This window comes from Pteronotus mesoamericanus, unplaced genomic scaffold (assembly GCF_021234165.1).
Source record: "Pteronotus mesoamericanus isolate MK-2021 breed Mesoamerican mustached bat unplaced genomic scaffold, CSHL_Meso_final scaffold_174, whole genome shotgun sequence".
NCBI classification, from domain to species: domain Eukaryota; kingdom Metazoa; phylum Chordata; class Mammalia; order Chiroptera; family Mormoopidae; genus Pteronotus; species Pteronotus mesoamericanus.
Window position 1 is genome coordinate 25741316 of NW_026555309.1, and position 18678 is coordinate 25759993.

Genomic DNA, 18678 nt, shown 5'->3' on the forward strand with positions numbered 1-18678 from the left:
GGCTAATATGTTCCTTGTATACAAAGGACTGAACATAGAAATTCTATTGACATCTAATTGCTGGCATGTGCAGGCTGATAAGTGTTACCAAATGCCTTTCTAAATAAGTATGGGGCAGTGTGAAAAGAAATGCTTTTCTGTTGGCTAAATGGTGAAAGCAGTAACCTATTAAAAGAATTATTCTCAGAGGCTGAATGTTAATTGATTTTATGTGCGTGTCAAGAAGCCAATCGATGGTAGGCTTATAGCAAAATAGCAGAGCAAAGAATAATATACGAAGCAGATTGTGGTCAAATGTGGAAAGCATCTGATCTTATCACTGAAAATATCTAGTTTAATGAACATCCTTTTTGTTTTCCAGTTTGGTACTCCAGTGGAGTCTCTTCAATTTCACTCTGAACAATTATAGATACATGTTAATTTTTTTTAACAAGAGGAAACCAACTTTATAAACAATTTTTTTTTACTGAAGTGAAACTTATATACTATAAAATTAACTATTTTAAAGTGTATAATTCAGTGCCATTTAGTATGTTCACAATGTTGTACAACCATTACTATCTAGTTTGGAACTATACAGTTTCAAAAAGTCCAAAAAACTCAAATGCCCATCAACAGGTGAATCAATAAACAAAATGTGATGTAGCTACACAATTTAATATCATTCAGCTACAAAAGAGTAGAGTACTGATACATGCTACAACGTGGATGAACCTAGAAAACATGCTAAGTGAAAAAAAAGATACAAAAGGTCACATATTATGATTCCATTTATATTAATATGAACTGTCTAGATTAGGTAAATCCATAGAAACTTTATAATTTCTTATATGATGAGTGATGGCTGACTTCTTCTTTAAAAACTGTGAATTTTGTGAATGTGAGGACTATGCCTTATTCATTTGTGTTTCTTCAACCCAAAATATAGTTCCTGGCATATAGAGAGAGATCCCATTCTATCAGTCAAGGCTCTTATCAGAGTAGAACCACCAGAGTAGAACCACTATTATGAAAGCAGGAGCAACAGTTTATGTGATGTTTAATTTCTAAGTTTAGTGCTGGAACCTGATGTCCACAGGCAGTGATTGGGAAGAGAAGGTAGCTGGGGAGTGGAGGAAACAGGGACAAATAGGAGCTCATATGGGTTTCTTATCACCTCCAAGTTTCCATCTTTGATGTTGAGGGTTTTCTTCTCAAGCAGCTTTTGCCCCTCTGTCATGGAGCTAAACACACCTGGACCAAGAGATGCAGGAGGATCTGCAGGAGCTGAGGGTCTGGCGGCTGCCATCCTCCAGCCAGGAAGCCAGGGATTCAGCACCAACAGGAAGGAGCTTCAGCAGTGCCTTAGTGCCTTTCCAAGAACCAAACTTGGCAACAGAAGCTGGGGGTTCACTCCGGTCTTCCCTCCAGTCTTCCCTCCGGTCTTCCCTGCATGGGCTTGAACCGATCACGTAGAGGAAAGGTGGATTCTGGGAAATGTAGTTCCAGCCTAGCTAAATGGGCACAATTACCAGGACTGCTTATGAAAGAAATGAGTAATCAAATGCAAGAAACAATGTTTCTGCAAGCATTTTTGTACCTTCCTCACCTGCAGAGTGTTTGAGAAGTATTTTCCAACTACTTTTTATAAACCAGAAAATGGGTTGGGCATTTTACCCATATTGTTGTTTCATTATATTCTCACAACAATCTTATGACATAATTACAATTTTTATTGCCATTGCAAAGATGAAGCAAGAGTGGCACAAACTGTTAAGTAGCATACTTAGCCTAAGTGGCGAAAGGCTGAGCTGGAAAACAAGATTTAGATCTATTCTGTTATAAAAGCTCATGCTATTTCCACTATACCACACTGCCCCCCACAGCCCCACCTTGATCTCTATTTTGTGGATAGGGACTTTTTTTGTTGTTTTTGGGGTTTTTTTTTTTTTTTTGCTTCTTTCTCTTTTTCAAAAGTGGTGGCGGCGGGGTCGGGGGGATCCTTTCTTCCCATGTAACTGTAACTATTACTATGAACAACCCAGCTCTGAAATGTGTATTTTTTCACCTATCCCTGTCCGAGATGGTGTGAAGCTCAGCGTCAGAAAATGGGGCCTTTGTTTTTCTTACCTTGGGAGTGAACTATTCCCTTCCTCCTGGTCCTTGTGCTCTGCCCTCTGCTGTTGGGTCCACTCCCTTTCCTGCTGCCCATAATCTACCATAAAGCCATGAGCAAGTGAAATTCTGAACTATTTTTTATGCATCTCTTTGTTGATAAGTTATACAAGTCTCCACCAAAAAGTGTATCACTTTGCAAGGACAGAATGCTTGATGTTACCACAAAAGTCTTAATATATAACTTATACAATCAAAGAGGCAGATTAAAGAACTATGTACATTATTTGCCTAAGATGAGGCGTAAAGTGTTCCTAGCTGACATTTTTAGCACTTACTGTGAGCATGGTTCTGATCCAAAAGTTTTATATGGATTATCTCATTAATCTAAATGACCACCTAATAGAAGAGGTCAATATACACTAACATTTTTTAAATGAAAAATTTGAGGTTTAGAGAATTTAGAAAAACAAACTTGCTCAAAAACACAGAGAGTGAATTATAGTCAGGTCTGTTTGGTTGGTCTCAAACTCTTGGTCTTAATTATCATGAAATATCATTTAAACTCCTTAGCAAATTCGTCCTATTATTTAACAAATATTCATTAAATGACTCCAGGTGTTAAAGTCATAATACCAGATTGAAACACCAGGACATGGGATGAAATGAAGAATAGTCACAATCATGTTTTTTGCATTCTAATAGCAGTCTACAATGCCAGCTTCGGAAAGATATAGTAACATTTGATGGAGGAAAGCCTTTTTTGAAGGGTCTTTCCAAAAAGCCTGGGAATGCTGTAATTTTCCCTCCAAAGACATTATATGATTGCTAATTTTCTTTGATTAGACAGCAATTAAGTGAATCTCACAACGGCAAATTGAATTGACCAAAAGTTTTAAATTCACCCCCTTGCCTGCACAATTCATGTGCACAAAACAAACTAGCAAAGAATAGGTCTTCTTTTCCTGAATTTCCTGTTTTCATATAGTACACTGTGAGGATCAGGACCCAGGGAATGGAAGAATCCCACTGAGGGGAGCAAAATGCGCATGGACATTTTCTGCTGCTGGTGTAGCTGGTCCTCCTTCAGGCTACTTTAGATGGTGCTTTTGCTATGTGCGCTATCATCTACACTCTCCCCTCCCTAATTTTTGTTTTCCTCTTTGATCTTTAGTGTTTCCATAGTGGAAGGGGTGGGAAACTCACCTGGATTGGGAAATTACATTTGCTAAAGAAAGCGGAGCACAAGAAAGCTGGAGACGTAGTCAAAGTGGTCATATCTAAGGTTGGTTACCTCCTTGTTGTCCCACAGTGCACATCAGACCCTTGACTGCAATAGCCAGTGGATGTCCACGCAGACTAGGGTTCTACTCGAGTGCTTCTTGGACCGAGAGCTTCATGGAGACAATAATAGGGTCACAGAAATGCCATCTTAATGACAGAGGATGAGAATTATGTCTGGTTCCACATGGGTTTAACTTAAGCTACCTTTGTGGATATTGCATTATATATGACAGGCTGATAGGTTCTGATGTAAGCTTCCATTCCTCCTTTACTATGTGAATTAATTTGGCTTGGTATGGCTTAGAGCATCATCTTTTGTAATAGTTTAGGTTTTGCTTTCATTTCTTGTACAGAGTCTATTGATTCTCTTTGTTGTTGTTGTTGTTGTTTTTAATATATATTATTACCTGAAATGTCTCCTTATTTCATAAACATACATAAAGTTCACTTTGTTAACTGAGTTGCTTAAAGGGAAGTTACTTCCTTCCATTTTTCTGAAGGTGATCCACTCCCAATTCTCCCCTCCCCAGGAAACCTGTCCTTCATGCCTGGACTCTGTGCTTCTGTCTGTCCGGTGTTTCTCCTTTCTTGGGCTGGCAGTCGGCGCCAGGGCTGGGGCTCCCACGGTACATGACGACCACGTGCTTCCTCTCGCTTTCACAGCACTCTTGCACACTGGTCTGCTCATCTCCATGTACAAATAAAAGACTAAGACCCTGAGAAGTTCAGCACCTTTTCTAAGGTCACACTTTGGGATTTAAATCTATACCTATCTGATTTCAAAGCTCAGTATGACGGAAAAGGTGTTTCTATCCATTTCCTATTGCAGCCAGAAGAGTAACTGTTAGGATGGAAGGAAATACATAATGATCATGAGGACTGGGGCTCTGTGTCTGACCACTTGGGCTCAAACCCTGGCTCCACTGTTATTTTCTAACTGAATGTTACTTAAACTTTCTCAGACATAGTTTCCTCATCTTTAGAATGGACATAATTATGTTAGTGAAGTTTCTGGGATATTGAAAGGACTATGCATGATATCCAATGTGAAATCACTGTTCAGGACAGTGGCTGGTATATGGAAAGCATTCAATACATGCCAGCTATGACTATTATTGCTGTTATTACTATTTCCTAACTTAAAAGTAGTTGACTAAACAGAATCATTGGTATCATGATATTTACCCTGAAACAACAATGAAGGAAAGTCCTTCATGACTTTCGTAGTTCAGAGGTTTCAGTGCTTGACCATTTCATGCCCACTGTCACATGGGGTCGTATCTATGCTGGAAACAAAGGAATTTTTTTTCAAATTATTGCTTTTCAAGCTCTGGTAGTATTACCACTTTCCTCCCGTCCTGACTCTGTTTTTAAATACAAAGTGGAATATTTACCAATCATCACACAACGAATGAAGCAGCCCCATCCTATAAAACCCCATTCCTGGAAAACAACCTTGGCTTGGCTTTGGTGATTCTAAATGTGAGGATTGGAGTCCAAAACTGACTCCTTGGAAAGGCTGACCAGACAGCAGTTAACAAATCACCCTCCAGCAGGAAGAATTCCCGGACAAGCTGGGCAGATCAGGGCTCTCACTTCCCATAACTCTCCCACCAGCCAGTGCCTTCTTTCTGGGAACCGCCACCATCACTCTCTGTTTTCTCTCCCTCCCTCCAGGCTCCCTCCCTCCCATCCTGTTTCCTTCCTTTCTTTCCTTCTGTTAGGGAATTAAAGCAGACAGGAAAATCAGATGCAAAACTAATCCTTTGCTGTGCCCTGTGTCTTTAACACTAGGGTGCTGTGCCTACATAAACATGGAAAGTTAGGACTTAGGGGGCAGGGGCCATGTCTGGTCCTGGTTGGGATGACACCTGAAACACCAAGACCTTCACACTCTGCCAAGGCCACCAAGTCCCCGAGGAGGGCCCTGTTCTCAAAACAAACAAACAAACAAACAAAGTCTATTAGACGTGTTTGTGGGTGTTAATCCTACTCAGTGCTCTATGGCATTGGCTATAATGCCTCAGGTATATTTGGAGAAAAATTATATTGAAATAACAATGATAAAAAAATAATTTAAAAACTGGGCCTTCAATTTTGGTTGTAAGGATGACCTCTGCAAAAGGAAAGGGAGGAGGCCTGTGCGTCTTGACCAACACTCTGCCCTCTACTTTACGGTACAATGTCCATTAAGTTCACAGTGGTCTTAGCCACTTAAAATATTGAGGTTGATGCTAAACTGTGCTCTTCTGAACTGAGTATTTCCTGGTGTTTGTCGACACTGGAACATTCCTCACCTTGGTGAGGTGAGTCAGCCTTTCCCAGTTCTCTATTTAGCTCATTAACTGAGCTGTCCCTTGGCCAGTGGTTTCCAAACACAGGTCTGTGACAAAAGTTCACTGGTATGAGGTAAAATGTGAAAACTAAGGATAATGTAGGGGCTTTTTCTTAGGGCTAAATTATTTACTTGAAATGAAGGCCATTTACTCTAAGATTATGTAATTCCTATATTTTTGTGACAAAGAGTTCTTTCTTTTATGAAAAGATTTGCAAAGAGGAAAATCGGGGAACCATGGCCTTAGACTCTGGGAAACATGAGAGGGAGAGACTTCTATAAGCTACACATAGCATGTGCCTATGTGTGTGAACGTGCATGAGTGTGTATATGCGCTAGTAGCCAGGCACCCGCCTCAAGAGACCATGTGACTGGACAGTCCTTAAAGGAGGCTTCTAATGGGGTTCTCGGTTGGGAGTGTTAGCCCCAGTCAGGTGGCTGGTAAAGCAGAGGCATTCCTGGAACAGAAAGGGCAGCTCTTCCATCCTTACAAACAAACCTTTAATCATCACACTGCCCTTTTGGAATGCGTTTCCTTCCCCTGAGCTGCATTTGGTGTCATTTTTTTAACCTGATTTCCCCTAAATAAAATTGTTCCCTTAGGACGGCCTTGATGAGTAGCCAACAACTTAACACAGGAAACAAATAAAAAGAAAAAAAATGCTATGATAATGTTCCTAATAATAATGTTACTTTAAATAACCATCAAGACTCAACTTTTCTAGAAAACAGAATGCATGGCAGTGCTTGATTGATAATGCTTTATGGGGAAGTGCACTCTCAGGATAGGAGAGAGAGAGAGAGAGAGAGAATCACTTTCACATAATGCATTTAATAAGAGCAACAGAAATAAAGCAAGTTATTGACCTAATGAAAATTTTGAGAAGCTGCTTTTAAATGCTATTTCTGGTTGTCCTTAGTGTTTACATGATAAATAAGGGACTGCCTGTGCATGGGAGGGTGCGTGACTGGTCCTGGCTTCTGCAGTCAGGAGTGGCAGAGCAGGATTCAAAGTCAGGCTTGACTCCTGAGCTCTTGGGCTGCACATTCCTGCAGTCTGGCAGCACCAGCTTTTACAGGAATGCCTGGCATCAGCATTGTTACTCCAGTGTTGGAAGAGGGCATAGGTACATGGGAGAGCCTAGTTGTCTGTCTAAAAACAAACCAGCAAACGGAACCCAAAAACATATACAAAGGATTGTATGCTGTGTATGCATACAAAGGATTGACCAAGAGGGATTTATGCTGTGAATGCAAAGCTGATTCAACATTTGAAAATCACTTAACATAATGTGCATGGATAGACCTAGAGACTATTGCACCTAGTAAATAAACCAGTCAGTGAAAGACAAATACCATATGATCTCACTTATACATGGGATCTAATGAAAAAAATAAACTAACATACAAAATAAAAACAGAACCATAGACTCCACCAAAAAGCTACTTGACCTAATAAATGAATTTTGCAATACAGCGGGATACAAAGTCAATATTCAGAAATCAAAGGCATTTTTGTAAGCCAACAATGAAATATCAGAATCAGAAATCAAGGGGGAAAATCCCATTTGCTATAGCAACAAGAAAAATAAAGTACCTAGGAGTAAACTTAACCAAGGAGGTAAAAGACCTTTATGCAGAAAATTATACAACACTGAAAAAAGAAATTAAGGGAGACACAAATAAATGAAAGCATATACTGTGTTCATGGATTGGAAGAATTAACATCATCAAAATGTCCATACTACCCAAAGCAATTTATACATTCAACACAATCCCTATTAAAATACCGATGACACATTTCACAGACATAGAACAAACATTAAAAAAATTTATATGGAACCATAAATAACCCCGAATAGCCACAGCGATTTTGAGAAAGAAGAATAAAGTAGGAGGGATCACAATACCTGACATCAAACTATATTACAAGGTCACTGTAATCAAAACAATCTGGTACTGGCATAAGAACAGACACATTGATCATGGAACAGAATAGAGAGCCCAGAAGTAAACCCATGTCTCTATGGCCAATTAATATTTGACAAAGAGGACAGAAGCATAAAAGAGTAAAAACAGAGACAAATGATGTTGGGAGAGCTGGACAGCTACATGCAAAAAATTGAAATTTGACCACCAACTTACATCATACACAAAAATAAGCTCAAGATGGATTAAAGAATTAAATACAGGTCATGGCACCATAAAAGTTCTAGAGGAGAACATTGGCAGGAAACTGTCAGATATCCCATGCAATAATATTTTCACAGAAATGTCCCCTAGAGCAAGGGACATAAAGGAAAGAATAAACATATGGGACTTCATCAAAATAAGAAGCTTCTGCATGGCTAAAGAAAACATCAGCAAAATGAAAAGGGAACCAACTGTATGGAAAAACATATTTGCCAATGATACCTCGGACAGGGGTTTGATTGCCAAAATATGTAAAGAACTCATACAACTCCACTCCAGGAAGACAAGCAATCCAATTTAAAAATGGGCAAAGTACCTGAACAGACACTTCTCCAAGGAGGACATAAACAAGGCACAGAGATATATGAAAGGATGCTGATCATCACTAGCCATGAGAGAAATGCAAATTAAAACCGCAATGAGATACCACTTCACACCAGTCAGAATGGCCATCATAAACAGATCAACAAACAGCAGGTGCTGGCGAGGCTGTGGAGAAAAGAGAACCCTAGTACGCTGTTGGTGGGAATGCAGACTGGTGCAGCCACTGTGGAAGACAGTTTGGAATTTCCTCAGAAAGATAAAAACGGAACTGCCTTTTGATCCAGCAATTCCACTGCTGGGATTACACCTTAAGAATCCCGAAACACCAATTCAAAAGAACCTATGCACCCAATGTTCATAGCAGCACAATTTACAATAGCCAAGTGTTGGAAGCAACCTAAGTGTCCATCAGTAAATGAGTGGATCAAATGTACTATGGTACATTTACATATGGAATACAGCACAGCAGAAAGAAAGAGCAAGCTCCTACCCTTCGTGACAGCATGGATGGAACTGGAGAGCATTATGCTAAATGAAATAAGCCAGGTGGTGAAAGACAAATACCATATGATCTCACCTATAAGTGGAACCTAATTAACAAAACAGACAAGCAAGGAAAATATAACCAGCAACATTGAAAGAAAAAAGAAACTGACAGTGGCGTGAGGGAAGGAGGGAGCGGGTTAAAGGGGAAAGAAATGGAAGGGTCAAATCAAGGAACATGTATAAAGGACCCATGGACAAAGCCAAAGTGGGGAAGGCTTGAGGGAGGGAGGTGGGGGTGGGTGCGGCAGGGGAAAGTGGTGGCAGGAAAATGGAGACAACTGTATTTGAACAATAAGAAAAGAAAGAAAGAAATAGAGGAAGAAAGAAAAAGAAAGAAAGAGAGGAAGAGAGGAAGAAAGAAAGAAAAGAAAGAAAGAAAGAAGAAAGGAAAAGGAAAAGGAAAAGAAAAGAAAAGAAAAAAGAACGAAAAGAAAGATAAAAACAGAACCAGAGATACATGGAACAGACTGATAGCTCTCGGAGGGCAGGAGGGGCTGGGGGAAGGAAGGTAAAAGAATTAACCAGAGAACATGTGTGCGTGATCCACGGACACGGACAGCAGCATATGGGGATGGCTGGGGAGTGGGAGGTGAAGGGGGAAAGGGGAGGACAGTTGTAATATCATAAACAATAAAATACAACAAAAATCAGTGAATGTAATCCATCGTATCAATAGGCTAAAAAATAAAAATCAGCTTGATAAGAAACGTACAGCAAACATCATATTTAATGGTGAGAAACAAGACTTCCCACTAAGATTGGGAACGAGGCAAGGGTGTCTCCTCTCGCCACTTCCTTTTAATATTGTAGTGCAAGTCCTAGCTAATGCATTCAGACAAAAAAGGAAAAAAATGTATAAAGATTGGGAAAGAAGAAATAAAACTCAATGTTTGCATGTGACAGTGTTGTCCAAGTAGATAATCTAAAAGGAATTAACAAAAACAATTCTGGAATTAATAAGCAATTATAGCAAGATTGTAGGATACAAAAGTAACCTAAAAAGTCAATTGCTTTGACTTGACCCAGCAATGAGCAAGTGGAATTTGAAATTAAAAACAAAATACCATTTACATTACTGCCTGAAATAATACAAAAAAAATTAACTAAAAATGGACCATAGACCTACATGTAAAATGAAAAACTATAAAATTCCTAGAAGATAATGTTAATAGGAGAAAACCTGGATGATCTTGGGTTTGGTCATAACCTTTTAGATATAACACCAAAGACATAGTTCTTGAAAGATCTAGTTGGTAAGTTCAATTTTCCTGTTAACCAAAAATTGTCCTAAAAATTAAATTCTGGTTTTTAAAAACTGTAATAGACAGGGTGTTGGTGGGCATGATATTTTAATTAAAAAAAAAAAAGAATAGCAGACCTCTAGAAAGAGCGCTGGACAGGGAGCATGGAGAATTGCTCCTAAACCCTGCTCTGCAACTGATGAGTAGTACCTTGGGAAGGGAGCAACCTTCCTAAGCTTCACTTCCTCATAGGAAAAGGAAGCGGGTAGAATAGATAATCTCTGAAATCCCTTTGCCCCTCCTAGTTGCTCAGTTTTGGAACAAAGCAATCAAGGCATCTCTTGGGGAGCTCACGTAGGTAGTGAGATTCCTGGGGAGCCGAACAGGTCCTCTTGCCTCAAATGGTCATCTTCTCTACCTGATGTATTAGAGATTCACTTTTTCTGTGCTCTAAGTCCATCTCCTGACACATATGAAAATAAGGCATTATTCCTAGCCCCAACCCTGCTCCCCAATACAGTTTAATCTTAGGAACTATTATATCTTAAGGCATAAGGATAATCAGCATGTATTTTATCAGGGTAGGGAAGTCAGAGCAAAATCCGGTATATATTAGTTATATTTTTAATATATATTTGTTAATAATAAAAAGTATATTTGTTAAGTAAAATGGGGGATGAATCAATGATTGTAAAGAAGAATTCAGGGGTAAGAAGAGCTGCAGGTACCCAGAACTGTGTTAAAATCATGGAAAGAGGGATAAGCCCTAGAAAAGCGTGTAAGGAGAAACTCTCCAAAGATAGATTTGTCTTATTCACACTTACACCCGAGACTCCCCCCTCCCCATTCTTTATCGGTCATTCACTTATTAAGCAACCACTGTGTGCCAGAAACTGTACTCAGCATCGGGGATGTAATGGTGAATGAACAAGAGGGATTGCTCTCTTCCTCGTAGAGCTATTTGACTACATGCCCACACAGCTGAGTAGGTACCAGGCTTCCGCCCACTTTCCTATTCTTGACATGCTTATGTACTCACGCCAAACTCAAGAAAGAATTTAACTGTTCCTTTCATCCAGCTTCCCAGCCTTGCCTGCTTTGAAGCCAAGCCCAAGTAAAAACTTTTTCTTGGTCTCCCTACTGTGAATAAATGCTGCCCCCTTCTGGAACATTGACAGAAGTATAAAAGACTAAATTCTGGCAGCAAAAAGTTCTGAAGTTAGGGTTAGAAAGGACTTAACTTAAATCTGTTTCCCCAATGGGGAGTTTGATGCTTGGGAACATTACCTTCCTTGTCTATATTTTAGAAGGGAAGATCGTAACAGCAGGGAATGGGAGGAAGGGCTGAAACCTGTGCTTGCAGACTCATTTCAGGCTACTTCCTTTCAAGTTTACTAGACTGGGGGCATGGTTATTGATGTATTTATTGCTCCTGCATATGTACTTATCTATATATTTCCCCCTTCATCTTCCATCATATTAAGTCTGTGTTTTCATCTCTTGCCTCTTTCTGAGGATTCAAAGCAGGTTAAGAGCTTTCTCAACCAGTTTCTGTTTGATTGTCTGTGTCTTTGGAATTTTTCTGTCTGACTGTCTGATATCTTCTATAGCTTTCTGGGTAAGGGAGTGTAAAGTCCACTCCTTACTTAGGAGTTTATGTCTATAGCATAGGAGCAAACCTTACTTTGTCTTCTCTTCCACTCAGATATTATTCAGCAACCATGTATTGCCTACTTACTATATGTTAGATGTTACGAATACAAACACTAAAAAAGACAAGCTCTCTTTTCTCCATGAGTTATCATTTATTAGGGAAGACAGAAAAGTCAACAAATGATCAGGGCAGCAGAGCAATGGGGCCCCTGAGAGCGGAATTCTCTGAGCAGAGAAGGAGGTGCCTAACTCGTACTGAGGAGGGAGGAGGCTGCCTGGAGGCAGTGGTGCCTTGCCTTCCAGTTTTTGGAGGTTATATGTGAAATGAAGGCCACACAAATGTCAAACCGCAAGCAAACCTTCAGAGACATTTCTATTCAACGTTTTGCCCCTCAAGAGGCCTAAGAGATTTGTAAATCTCAAAATAAAAGTATCTACTCAGTGATCACTGAAATTCAAGGATATAAACATCTGATATATTAGACCAAATTTTATGTCAAATCATTCAGAAACATCACTTTTAATAAAATTGAGATAGTATTCCATTTTCTTTCCATCTACTTGTGTAAGTGATATGGGGCTTAAATTAGCCCCATAGTTTGTAAAGCCCTTTGCTTTACTGAGGCTCTGTATCAACTTGCGATTGGCAAACTCTGTAGGCTGTCCAGCAAAGAAAAAGACAAAAATAAAATGAGAAAACACCTAAAGGTGGAAGATGAAATCAATGAATTTATGCTTGCCAAGTATTCTGAGGATAAAGGTTATTTATCAATTAACAATGCCTCAAAGTCTGTTTTAGTGTATTATAGTGGTATGCATATTTAATTAAGAGAAATTTGATTAGGGGAGAAGGAAGGGTAATTAATTCTTGAGTAGGTCTTGGCCAAGTTGTTTCATCCCTCCAATATCCAGAAACAAGGCTGCCTTTAGCTCACATGGTATCTTTGTGCTAATTAGAAAGGGCTCCCCCTGTGTGTGCGTAGCCCCCCACACACTAGGTTTGATGAACAGAATGTGGGATGGATGTCGGCCCTCTCTTGCCCCTTGGTCTGGTCTCTTTATGTGGTGAATGACCTGCTTAGGTATATGCAGAGGCCCTGGCCAGGTACCTCAACAATAAAAAGGAGCTCATACCTGTTTGTGAGCCTCCCAAGGTTGCTGTGGGGATCTCATGAAAAAAAAAGGATATACATACATAGATACATACATACATACATTGTATTACCAGAGAATCTAACGTTCCATGTTTGGAAGAGAGATTGTGATATCAGCAGTCACAAATACTCTCTTTGGAGATTCTCAGAAGAAGGGAATTTGCCATTGTTAATTTGGCATCTGCTATCAATGTCATTCAGAATGGCCTGAGGATGTCCATGTTCTGTGGGGCACAGCAGTGATTTCTTGGAAACCTTCTTGGGTTTGTGACCAAAATTCCAAACAGCAAAGCCAGAGCCTTTTCAGAGGACTCCGAGTCCCATTGGCTGATTCGCAGGTGGCTGTGGGCAGAGGGCTGTGCGGCCGCTGAGGGCAGCAGGCGCTGGGGGTCCTCACTGGTCCACGGAGGACACAGAGGTGCCAACTGAGCCCAGGCTGTCTCCTCCCTTTTGATTTCCTTCACATCCGAAACCTCCGCCGTTTCTGCCAGCTTTAACCCACCGTGGATCTGTTTCGAAAATATTTCCAGTAACTAGGTGTTAAGTTTTATGGTTTATTTAATTCAGGAAAATTCAAATTACTAAAGTAAAGGAATTAATTTTTATCCCTTAGGCCAAAGGCAAAGTAGATACTAATTTTACCCCTACACATATACAACACACATGTGCATGCGTGCGCGCGCGCACTCTCAGACATACCAGGCATGCTCCCACCTTTGGGTGTGTGAACTTACAGTGTTTCTGCCGGGAATGCTCTTCTCTACATATCCACATGAATACCCGCCCCCCCCCCCCGTCTTCTTTAGCTCTTTGTGGTTTGGTTTAATGACGCTGATGTGCAACACATGTTTATTGACTTGAACTGAACACTGAAGGTGGTGGGAGTCCCTGACCTGTAAGGTTATTTTAAACTTAATTTTTTTTTTTTTGCAAATTACTTGAAAAGATCTCTAAAATTGTCTTCCAAAAGAACAAACATTTAATATATTCCAGTATTCATAGGTAGCGTTAAGTGAGTTACCAGTATTTTTTCCAGATACTTACTGCTCACCAACAATCTGGCAGATAAGCCAATTCCTCCACTTGCTATTAACGTCTAGAGTTATCTTGTGCGTGTGTGTGTGTGTGTGTGCAAGCATGTGCACACACATGCACACACAGGTAAGAATATCTGAAATCCTTGGGTGCACCCAAGGGACTAGGACAGAAGTGTAAGATGAGATAGGTGAGTGGGCCAGTAGGTGAGCGGAGGGCCACCTTCATCTAGACGCGGGGAGCGGCTATTCCTCTCATAGCCTTGACGCACTGCTTCCTCATGCGCCTCTTTCGCCATCCCCGGATCCCACCTCTTTCCAAAGAGATCTTCAAAATCACTGCGACTAGCCAAATGATGGTGGAAATCTCTTTTAAAAAGGCAAGCACATGACGATTTTCACAATGGGTTTACAGTTTGTATAGGCAATCTCTCAAGTTCTTGGTAGACCATAATATTGTTTCAAAGCCTATAGCTTACATCTGGGGTTTCTACATTTTTAAGATAGACGCTCCTTTATTTGTTTTTTCTCTCAACAATATAGCTTTAGGATTATGAACCTAATCACATTACCTGAGTCCTATCTCAGATTTATACTCCCCAGAAGTGTGACTTGAGGTAAGTTATATAACTTCTCTGGATCTCAGGTTTTCATCTGTTTAAAAAAAAAAAAAAGTTAAAATGCTCAATCATGATCCAAGAGGCTGGGGGCACTTTGAGACAGTGTCAGGAAGAAAGCAAGGCCCAAATGCTCTGACTCCTTGTATCCAAATACCCTGTACGATCCCAGAACAGGGCAGGCAGCAGGTTCCCATCCTCCAATGAAAGAAGGAGACAAAGGGGCAGGAGTCTTGCTCCAGACTCCCTGACAATGGGGAACATCTTCCTAGGCTGTTTCGAACCCCGAACCCTGCCTACCTGGGGAATGCAATAGGAAGGACTGATATGCTACAGTCCATTGATCCTGGTGGGCATGAGGAGGGATCAGGAGAGAGCTTGGCAGAGCTGGTCACTACCAGAAATATAACAGGATTGCTTTCTGGAGTTATTGAGAAGAATTAATAAGACTGCATTGTGAAGTACCTAGCACAACACCTGGCGTGACAAAAACTCAATGTTAGGTATAACTATATATAGGATAGGAGGCGTTTAGTATGTCCTTAATTATTTCTCTTGCAATATATATTTGCTCTGCCCTTCCAACCAGAAGGGTTACTTAGCAATTCTACAGAGACTGCTTCCTTTTTGGGTCACTGAAGGAGGGTTGTGGAGACCATGGTTTTGATATTAGGCTGCCAGATTCCTACCTTAACATGTGAAGAGAGCAGGAAGTTGTGGTGAACTGTGCTAGTCTTAATGTGTTGTTTAAAACCCAACCAAATCTTGCCATTACATGCTATCTCTGTCTGTTGTATGGAGCTGTGTATGACTTCTGGCATCCTTGTAATTCATTTTCTTCCTTTCGTTTGCTGTTTTTCCTTTGCAGAATACCACTGTTTCAAGGTGAAAGGAGAGCCAACATTTATTTGGTACTGACTCTATGCTGGAAATTGAGCCAGTCACTCTAGTTCACCCTGACCCTTTTCATGCCCATCTTACAGATGAGAAATTGAGGTGGTGAGGTTGAACAACTTAGGCAAAGTTGAGCAGTTACTTAGAGGCCAGTTGGAGATTATTTTCCTGGTGTCTTTTGCTCTAGAGCCTCCCATTCTTGTGAAATAAAAGGCTTCTCATTAAAGAGTTAAAGATTGTATTGTCAATGCCAAGAAAACGGTTACCCCCTACTGCAAAATACTCTCCCTCTCTTCTACTTACCATAGCCCCACTTATTTTTCAGACATTAGAAAAGGCCATGTTCTCCTTTCCTTTATTATGCTACAAAGAAATTATCTTGCAAGACTGTCAAACATCTAAGACTGTGCAATGCAACATATTAGGGGCATGCATTATTATGCCCCTAATGGCTAACACTATTCTAGGCACTGATGAAAAAGGAAAAAGACATTCAAAACAAGCAAGATTTTTCCCCAGAAAATAATCTTCTCCAAAGTTAGCCATGGTCACTACTCCTTTTATTTATAGAGATAGACTGATAAAAGGGAGAAAAACATCCACTGATGTAAGTGGAATCACAAGAGAAAGGCATCAAATCCATAATGGTGCGTGTTTGGGGCTACTGCCTGGTCCAGGTTGTTAAGGGGCCAGAGGTGTAAAAACACACACTTGCTAGTGAAGTGAATCTCACACCAAATGGACGGGGACTGCAAACAAGAGCTGCATCTATGAACTATGTGCAAACTTTTGAGAAAACCCTATAAATTTGCTCAGAGAAGTTGCAGCCTCTTTAATCATGTCTATATTTGCCTCTCATTTTTCCCTAAGAAGTTTTCCTCTTCTACCCAAGTGACTGCATTTTGACCTATATAGATCACTTGCTCCCTGTCAGAAAACATTAAGACAGTTATAAACTGATCAGGTTTGCCAGTTAGTCAATTAGACCTGTTAAGTTTTATTTTGTGTCAAAAAATACAATCCTGTTGATATTCTAGGCATAGAATAGTCACACTCCCTTAGAAAAAGTTCTCTCCTAGGGAGACAGCATGGCTGAAGTTGTTGAGAAGAAGAGTGCGTAGAAGAAGAGCGCGTAGAGCAAATCTCGCTTGCTCGTGACACAGAGGTGCGTGAGAAGGGAACCAGGAGGGCAAAGGGATGCCACTCAGAGTTGGCCACTGGACCAGGACCTGCGACTCTGGACACTCTTTCCTGGGGGAGCCTATAAATATAAGCTCTGGAATTACCAATCTTGGCTCAACTGTTTGAAATAACAGTGAAGAGCATGTATTTTGGAGCCAAAAGCACTTGGGTTTTAATTGCGATTTTTCACTTACTAACTACATGACTTTGGACGCAATCTTTCTAAGCGTCAATATCTTCATAGTTGAAATGTGGAACAATATCCACTTCAAATAAATGCCTTGAATTTTACTACATTTAATATTTATCTACGTTTACTTATCTAATATTTATTCATGTACTACACAATGCCAGGAGAGGCTGTAAATAAGACAGGTAAGATCTCAGAACTCATGTAGTTTATTAGAGGAATAGTTATATGTTGAACAAACAATTAATTATGATATTGGACTGAAAGGATCTGTGTGCCTGTGTGCATCAAAACCCAGTAAGACACAAACAGGAGTCTGCAGCCAAGAAAGTAAGGATTTATTTAGGAGATGGCGCCATGCCTGGGGTCACAGGCGAGCTAATGCTCAAAGACCTGGCTTCCCTCATAGCATCCAGGGAATGGATAATACAGGGGGAAAAAATCATTAGTTATGGTGACTAAAGGAGTTAGGCTTATGTTCTCTACTGATTGGTTGGTGCTAGGGTATGGGGTAATTGATTACTGCATCTGGTCCTGACGTCAGCCATGGAGTCTTTCTGCCCAATTTTGCAAGGATTTGTTCGGTTAGAGTCATTATGCTTTCCTGGGTCAGGAGCAAAAATGCAACTGAGGCCAGGATATTGTCTTTAGTCTGATTGAAAACTGTCTTGTAGTCAATAGACTGAGGACCTTATTCTTAAGACTACTGGATGCTGACCAGAAGCTCATTGTACTGAGGGTTTCAGGATAAGCAAGGGAAAGGGAGGTGAGTTAGAGTGCTGGGGGAGGCCAGTTTGGGTCAAAGAGAAAAATCAAAACAAAAGCCCAGATTAAAGAAAATAATGTTTTTGTGTAGTTACAATTACAATCATGGAAAGGTCTGTAAGGGATAAGTGTAGAGCCCATGTGAGCAGGCCTCAGGGGAACTGTACCTAGACTAAAGAAGTGCATCTAAGCCAAGAACTTGAAGCTTTGCAATGAGCAGAGGAAACATGTCTTTGGAAAAGGGAACACTAGGGCTAGGACTCTGTGATAGGGAAGACCCAGGGTGCCTTCTCAGAACTGAAAGAAATGCTCTCCTGTGGTGAACAGCCTGATTATATCATACAACAACTATTTTCTGAAGGTGATGAGAGGTAGGAAATGATTTCTAAGAAGAGGAATGATATGACCTGAATGGCATTTTTTCAATAATCTTTTAAATATTTGAAATGACCACAAACATACAGAAAAACTGCAAGTATAGGATAGAAACCTGTTTTTTTTTTCCTGAGGCCATTTAAATATAATTTAGTGACCTGTGCTCTCTTACCTCAAATATCTTTACTGTGTATTTTTTACAAAGACATTCTCCTATGTAACCACAATACAACCATCAGATTCAGGGAATTAATACTGACACATCAGTACCAACTAATCCTCAAAACCCAATCAAGTTTCACTGGTTGTCCCAATAATAGCCAGACAGTGAAAAGACCAAAGTCACAATCCTACCAAATTTAATAATCTAGTTGTCATGTCTCTTTAGATTTCTTCAATTTGGAGAAGGTTCTTAGTATTTCCTTGAATTTCATGACTTCGAGGCTTTTGAAGATTGCAGGCCAACTATTTTATAGAATGCTTCTCAGTTTAGCCTGCCTATTGTTTCCTCATGATAAGATTAAGTTAGGTCCTCAGGTTATGCACCTTTGATAGGAACATCACTGAAGTGACGCTGTATTCTCACTGCATCCTATCAAATGTCACACGATATCCATTTGTCCCATTACTAATGATATTCACTTTGATCGCACCAGGCTACTCCGTTACCCTGTATGAATGCCCTTTTCATACTGCTCTAGCTCTGATATTCCAGGCCATGGCCTTGAGTCAGAAATATGCCTTGTATGCTCATGGAATAGCCAGGAGGCCAGTGTGCTTTGAAAGGAATGAAAGAA